General features: G+C 40.1%; 1 pseudogene; it reads left to right on the top strand.

Annotated features, from left to right (window-relative positions):
* The first annotated feature begins 3,693 nt into the window (after positions 1-3,693).
* On the top strand, positions 3,694-6,536 carry LOC119511591 (annotated as a pseudogene).
* The last annotated feature ends 1,568 nt before the right edge of the window (positions 6,537-8,104 follow it).

An 8,104-nucleotide genomic window follows, 5' to 3' on the forward strand; every position in this document is an offset into this window, starting at 1 on the left:
TGAAATAATTAAACAAAATCATAGGGTCAGAACCTAGAATACAGGTTACCAGCAGACAGGGTGGGTGTAGGGAATAGGGAGTTAAGGCTTAAAATGTGCAGAGTTTCTCTTCAGGTCAATGGAAACATTTTGGTAAAGGAGAGTGGTGATAGTAGCATAACATTGTGAACATAATTAATGGCACTGAATTATATATTTGAATGTGGTTAAAAGGGAAATTTTAGGTTGTATATCTGTCACTAGAATTAAACATTTTTTAAAAAATCCATGAACTGCACAGCACAAACTATGCCCCTAAATTAAACCATGGACAATAGTTAATACTACAATTATTAAAATATTCTTTCATCAGTGGTAACAATTGTACCACACTAAGGCAATGTGTTAATAGTAGTGTGGTATATGGGTACCCTATATTTTATGCATGGTTGTTCTGTAAACCCACAACTTCTCTAAAAAAGAAAATGAAAAGAATAAAACAGAATGATTCTTAGACGAGGGAGGAACTGTGCTTGCAGACTAGCAGCCATTATCTGGGCAAATTGGGCTTTATCGAGTGGGGTAGAAAGGAGCAGTTAGGGGCTAAAGTGCAGAACAGGTCAGGGAGCAACAGCTGCTGGGGACAAGGACATCAGAGGGCCAGAGTGGAAAATTCTCAGTTTTTTGGTTTCTCTCACACCATTAAAAGTGAATATGTGATGTTGGAAGCAATGTAGTTATTTTAGATTATTTGTTTTTCTTACTCCTCTGTTTGGACATGGTTTATTAATTTTCTTGGGGTATGGTAGGAACATATTGGAAGCAAAGTAGTTATTTTAGGTTATTTGTTTTCCTTAATCCATTGCTTTGTTTGAAATGTTGTGGGGTTTTTTTGGTTGTTGTTTGCCTGTTTGTTTTTAATTTTTTGATAAACAAAGTTAAAAAATTGAAAAAAAATCAGTAGAAAAATGGGAGTAAAAACTAAATGACAAATAGGGTGGGATGGGGGGATGGTTTGGGTATTCTCTTTTCACTTTTATTTTTTATTCTTATTCTGATTCTTTCTGATGTAAGGAAAATGTTCAGAAATAGATTGTGGTGATGAACGCATAACTATATGATCATACTGTGAACAGTTGATTGTATACCATGGATGACTGTATGGTTTGTAAATATATTTCAATAAAACTGAATTAAAAAAAAAAAAAAAGTCCATAGGCATCTCAGCTGAAAAAAAAAAAAAAAAAGTGAATATGTGAACAAATAAATGTGCTCCTCTCTCTGCCCCTTTGGTACCAGCTCCCCAACTTTGCTCCAGTGCTGCCCCGTGCCCAGCCTCCCTGCGGAACTGGAGGAATCAGGACTCAGCTGGGTCTGGCACTGTGGGCATTGGAGGAAGGGCAGTAAGACCTGGGCTCTGGGGGAGAGGAGAAGAAGATAGAAGAACCAGCTGAACTAGGAGGAGGGATTCTTGTCATTTTCTTCCCTGGCTGAGGAGGGAAGGAGTCGGAGAGCAAGTGGGGTACGCTGTGGAGGGGATAAAGAGAGGCCCCAGAAGTTTGGTTGCTCTCCTCCTCATGAGTGAAAAGTGGGGGCCACTTTGTCTCCTCCATGCTTTCGGCAGGATTTGAAGTCCTGCTGCTTGGCCCCCTGTCCTATAGGGATGAGTGTAAGTGGCAGGACATGGTAAGTTGCTTGCAGGAAGATGGAATTTGAAGGGGAAAGAGAAGGAATCAGGGGAGTGGGCAGACTGAGCTGGGTGCTGTGCATACACATGCCGATCCCAGATGAGAGAGGATATAGGAGAACCTCGTGCTGTCTGGATGAGGAATGACCTCCTAAAAGCTCGAGGGTCCTTGCTGGTCACTCAGCATTGTGTCATGACTGGTTCTAGCCCTCTGGGCTGGGGCCAGCCATTGGCCAAAGCAACCCGAGACTTGAAGGTGCAAAACCCAGGCAATGTCGGGAAAAAAAAACCCAGGTGAGGAAAGGTCAGCACCCCAACCCCTTGCCTGACCACTGTCCTGGTCTGCGAGCTGGGCCTCAGTATCCCACGCCTGGCCCCTGCCCCATCCTCCCCTCCAGGGGCCCCAGGCGGGGGTAGACTATTTCCATTTCCTCCTTGGTTTAGTTGAGACAAGCCTGGAATGATTCCCAAGGGATTTTATAGAATAAGAAAGGCAAAGCCTCTAAATGAGAAAATGTGGGAGCCGTGAAATAGAAGAGTCTTCAGAACCCAGATTCCGTATTCAAGTCCAGCCACATATCAACTTGGCTGGCAGGAGACCTAGTTGTCACATCTGTGGCTTTGTCACAGATGACTGGGGGATGGGGTTCTGTTCATCTCTGTATCCCCAGCTCCTAGCATGTGCCTGGCCTCTTACAGGAGCTCAATAAACGTGTTTTGAATCAATAAATGAATGAATTCATAGCACATAAGAGTAAGGAGTTGCTTTACTCACCGACCAGAGTCCAGTGCCGGGTTACCCCTGGATGAACCTAGTTTTCTCCCACCTCCCTCAACCCCCGTCCTCAGGAAGCAGAGAAGATCCCAAACAAATTGTTCATAACAGAATGGGGCTAAAGTGAAGGAAAAGATCCAAGGGTATTTGGAATGCTCCCCTAAAGTAGGTTTCCTTTTTGGTGAAGTGAAGAACTCTCCTCTCGGGGCCCAAGGGCATTGTTTAGCCTCCTTTTGGGCTGTTCTTTCCATGGGTGCTTCTACTCTCCCAGCCTTTCCACTGGTCCTCGTTGATTCAGCCCCTCTGCCTCCTGTTCCTGTGTTTCTCTGTGTTATGGGTCTGATCTTGTAATTAGGACCTTCCCCAGACTGGCCTCTCTGGTCCTATTCTGCAGAGGGGCCCCCATCCCCTTCACTGTGTTCAGGGCTAAAAAGATGTGCACAGGAAAAAGGCAACAAGCCAGAAGGTGGGAGCACCCCCAGCAAGCATTTCTGTAGGGAAATGTGCCCCCTGTAGCAGATCTCTCATCTGCTTTGCATAGAGTTAGCTTTTTTTTTAAAAAAAAAAAAGCATCATCGTTGTGCTGAGAACTCAAAGTATACGAAGTATCTTTAGTTCTATCTAGAATATGGTCTATCACACCTGATTCTCTCTTCAGCCCGTAATTCAGATCCCAAAGAAGTATTTGGTCTTTAAGAACCTCTGTTTCTAGGTAATCCACTGCCTTCTACAACTGGCTTTAATTTTGAGTGTCTCTGTAAATAAAGAGATTTTTCATTTCTTGGCTGCCTGGTATCATTTCAAGGTAGATGTTTTGGTTGATTATTATCTCTTATTCCATTTTGATCAGTATTCTACAATTTCCTTAAGCCACTGGGGTGGATTTGGTATATGTAGACATTTTACAATTGCTTTGTTTTTTAAGAATGGCAAAAGGTCTCAAGTAAGAAGTCTCCCCCCCAGCCCCACCCCAGTGCTCCACCTCCCCTGGCCTAAACAGCTACCATGGCCAAGATTCCCAGCATGGAGTTGTCCCTGGCAGGTTGTTATCTTTCAGATGAAAGCACTGAAGCTTGCACAAGTTCTGAGGAAGTCAGTATAAATGACATCATCCTGATTGCTCTCAATACGTATCTAAGAACAATTGGCAAGAAATTCCTCCCCAGTGACATCAATGGTAGAAAGATAGGAAAGCTTGAAGGTCCACGTGTTCTGCAGATTCAAAAGTTTTGCAATGCTGCTGCACCAAAGGATGACAAAGAATCTCAGACTGCATCAAGAATGCAGTTTGCAGATGACTGATGGTCATATAAGTTGCACAACAGTAGAATTTATTTGTATGTCTAAAATATACCTGAACACACCACTTGAAATGTAAATTAAGCTCTCAGGCATTGTTGACATAAAAAATGAATTCCTACTCTTAAATGACTCTAGCAACACGGTTCTTGGCAGCAAAGTAGAGCACCTTATTGAGAAAAAGGAATTGCAGAGAAGTTTGTCAAAATACAATAGAAGCAATATTGAAACCAAAGGTGGACTACCTCCTTTGGGCCTTTTGAAGTGTGTATCTCGTGTCCAATAGATTAGCAGAGAACTTGATCAAAGAAAGACATTGCAAGTTAGTTTGCCTTCAAATCTATAAATGATGAATTTGAGAAGCAAAGGACTGCTGCTATTGCAGGAGTTGCAAAGAGTAAAGAAACCAAGCCATTTGGAGGAGATGGTGGTAGCGTTAGAAGCAATCTCAATGTGGGTGTTGACGGTAAGTGAAATAGGGAAGTAGAAGGAAAAGCCAACTAAATCTGAGAGAACTGTTTGATGAGAAAGTTCTGAAGCACGTAAGAGCAATGGGCTTTGGTAAGGAAGCTCCAGGCAAACTCTTGTGGATAATGGCAACAACTTGGAAGCAGCCTTGAATGGGCTTCTTAATAGCAGTAAACAGAAACCTGTTGTGGTTCTGCCTCTGAGAGGTAAAGGAAAAGGTCAGGGGTGGGTATGATCTGAAGATGAAGAGGACCTCGGAAATGCAAATCCACAAGTACCAAGCATGTAATTTGTATTTTGCCATTTAAAACGGGAACTTCGAATGTGGAAGAACCTAAATCTCAGTCATAGCAGAATCATCAAGGAAAACATAGATTGTAGAATGCTGATCAAAATGGAGTAAAAGATAATAATCAACCAAAACATCTACCTTGAAATGATACCAGGCAGCCAAGAAATGAAAAACCTCTTTATTTACAGAGACAATCAAAATTAAAGCCAGTTGTAGAAGGCAGTGGATTACCTAGAAACAGAGGTTCTTAAAGACCAAGTACTTCTTCAGGATCTGAATTATGGGCTGAAGAGAGAATCAGGTGTGATAGACCATATTCTAGATAGAACTGAAGATACTTCGTACACTTTCAGCCCAGTGACGACACATTTTTAAAAAAGAGCTAACTCTGTGCAAAGCAGACCAGGAAAAAGTCCATCTACTTGTAGAGGCAAAGAAAATTTTCCTCTTCTAGAATCCATAGATAATAATAATCAAAAATGTAGGAAGACATAAATAACCTGATTGCAGTATACTGGGAGGAACACTATATAATTCCCTGTAATAAATTTCAGATGACCTTCAGCATTGGTGTATGAAAGCATAGATCAGAGTAGGAATAAGTCCAAAATCAGAAAACTGGATAGGAAAGACATTATCAGTAGGAGGAAACTCTAGGGAAACTCTATGACATAATTATTTGTAGAATAATTACTCAGTGGATAAATGTGTGAAATTCTTTAGTTACAGAGCAATGTGTGGAATATATGTGAGGTTTCACATTTTATAAAATAATCTCTGTGTATGTATAGAATGAAAAAAAGTATTTGGTGGCTTTGCATTTATTCCTCAATGTTTAGTTTCCCATACTTAGGAAATGTCAACACTAAAATCAAATCAAAAAGTGTTCAGGTGGAGTTCACATCAGGAGTATCAGACTGGGAGAAACATCTAAAAAGAATGCTTTACAACTCGATTCAACCATGAATTCAGAGTTCTGCCTAGCAAATATTCATGAGAAACAAACTAAAACATAGGATTTTGAAACAAATTAAAACATAGGATTTTGAAGTCACCTGGGAGTACTGAATGCAGAATTTTGTAATGAGTTGTAGACAAGGAAATCAATTTTTTTCTCAATGCTCTTGCAAATACTTATGAAGTAAAAGCTGTACCTGAAAATTCTATAGTTGTTCAGCTTCTATTTTTTCACAGAAATCTAAGCATAAATATGATGACTGTTAAACCAGAGAACTTTGAATGTTAACAGAAGAAAGTACAGACCAAGATTATGTTTCATGAATGTTATATAATCTTAACAGGCATGAATACAGCAATAATGAACAGAATATAAATAAATAGATAATTTTGGGTTCAAAAAAAAAAAAAAAAAATGTAGGAAGAGAGAAACCCAAACAGCAAATCCGGATCATTTTTTATGACAGGAAATCGCAAACAATAAGTAATGAAGCTTTCAGTGGTAAAAAAAAAAAAAAAAAAAAAAAAATTGGAAAACCACTTTAATCTAAACAATGATTACCAGAATCCTGTTAGAACAGTTTCACTGATGTTCCAAATGAAGAGACAGAAATAGCAATGAAGGGGAATAGAGTAGAAACTATTAAGTCAGCAGGACCCATCACAGCCAACCCTATGAGGATAAAATACTTAATGACAGTGGGCCCGAAAGAAGATCTGGGTCAATTAAACCAGAAGAAGTATTTGTGTCATCCATTCCTACAGAATATGCAAAAATGTAGAAACCTGGAGATGAATGTTTTGCACTGTGTTGGGAAGACAAGTTTTACTCAGCAGACATTGAAGCTCTCCATTCTTTGGGTGTGACCAAAGTACATTGATTATGGAAACTATGAAGAAGTGCTACTAAGCAACATCAGGCCAATTCAAACAGGGGCATGGGAGAAAGACGGTTCCTATGTTCAACTCTCACAGTCTGCAGAGGAGGTGATGACCAGCCAAGATGATCAGCTCCACCAACCCAGCAGTTTAACAACCTCCCTGGGCTCAGCGCTGACACGAAAGGAGCCATTGACTGAAACAGCCTGGTCAAAACCTGTAGCTAGACCTTCCACTTTCCCTTCAGAATAAGATGCAGCCATGGTGGATATTACTATTTGGAGAAAGAAAAAGCAGATTTTGTAAAGAAAGAAAGAAAAAAGGGTGTGACCCATACAAAGAATGGGAAAAAATACTGAGTTAAATAAAGCAAATAACTTTTACAAATGAAAGGAGGAATTTTTTCTTCTGCCATCAATAAAACCAATGAACCCTTAAACAAAAAGAAAGAAAAGAAAAGAAATGGCACAGTTAAGCAATATATTGGTACTTCTATTTTTCTTTAGAGGCTTTGGCATGAATAAATGAAAAATACCTATCCCCATGAATGCTTTTTCTACACAAAGGAAATTCACAAGCCATTGTGTCGGCCAAAGCATCTGCTCTCTTCTCCACAACATATAAAATGAACTGCATCTTCATCTTAAAGTAATTTGAACAGAGAATAAAAATATATATGCAGGCTCCCCCTGAGGAGCTGGGGGAAAATGCAGAGGTGTTGGACTTACTCACCTGCATTGTTGCTGATGTTCTCACAAACATTGAGGACTGGTGGTTTGGTGTGCCGAGCCCTCTATCTTGGGGCTTGCCTTATGAAGCTAATTACTGCAAAGGAGAAGCTAAACCTGCTTATAATTGTGCCTAAGAGTCTCCCCCTGGGAACTTTGTTGCTCAGATGTGGCCCCCTCTCTAGCTAAGCCACCTTGACGGGTGATCTCACTGCCCTCCCCGCTACGTGGGACCTGACTCCCAGGGGTGTAAATCTCCCTGGCAACGCAGGATATGACTCCCAGGGGTGAATCTGGATGTGGCATCATGGGATTGGGAACATCTTCTTGACCAAAAGGGGGATGTGAAATGAAACAAAATAAAGTTTCACTAGCTGAGAGACTTCAGATGGAGTCAAGGGGTCACTCTTGTGGAAATTCTATGCACTATATAGAAAACACTTTTTAGGTTTTAATGTACTGGAATAGCTAGAAGTAAATACCTGAGACTATCAAACTCCAACCCTGTAGCCTTGACTCTTGAAGACAATTGTCTAACAATGTAGCTTACAAGAGGTGATAGTGTGATTGTGAAAACCCTGTGGGTCACACTCCCTTTATCCAGTGTATGGATGGATGAGTAGAAAAATGGGGACAAAAACTAAATGAAAAATAGGGTGGGGGGGGGTGATTTGGGTGTTCTTTTTTATTTTTATTTTTTTATTCTTATTCTTATTCTTTCTGGTGTAAGGAAAATATTCAGAATAGATTGGGGTGATGAATGCACAACTATATGATGGTACTATGAACAGTTGATTGGAGACCATGGACGATTGTATGGTATGTGAATATATCTCAGTAAAACTGAATTTAATATATAAAAAAATGAACTATCTTAAAGTTAACCAATAATAAGTAATGAACTATTTTTTTTTCTTTTTCTTCTTTCTACAAACTGAAATTGATGAACTATACCTGTAATGTATAACACAAATGTGCCATAGATGGTGAATTCAATGGAGAAGGTATTGAATTCCTCATTCCTGAAAAAAATGAGAGTC

The sequence above is a fragment of the Choloepus didactylus genome, chromosome 2 (assembly GCF_015220235.1).
Source record: "Choloepus didactylus isolate mChoDid1 chromosome 2, mChoDid1.pri, whole genome shotgun sequence".
NCBI classification, from domain to species: domain Eukaryota; kingdom Metazoa; phylum Chordata; class Mammalia; order Pilosa; family Megalonychidae; genus Choloepus; species Choloepus didactylus.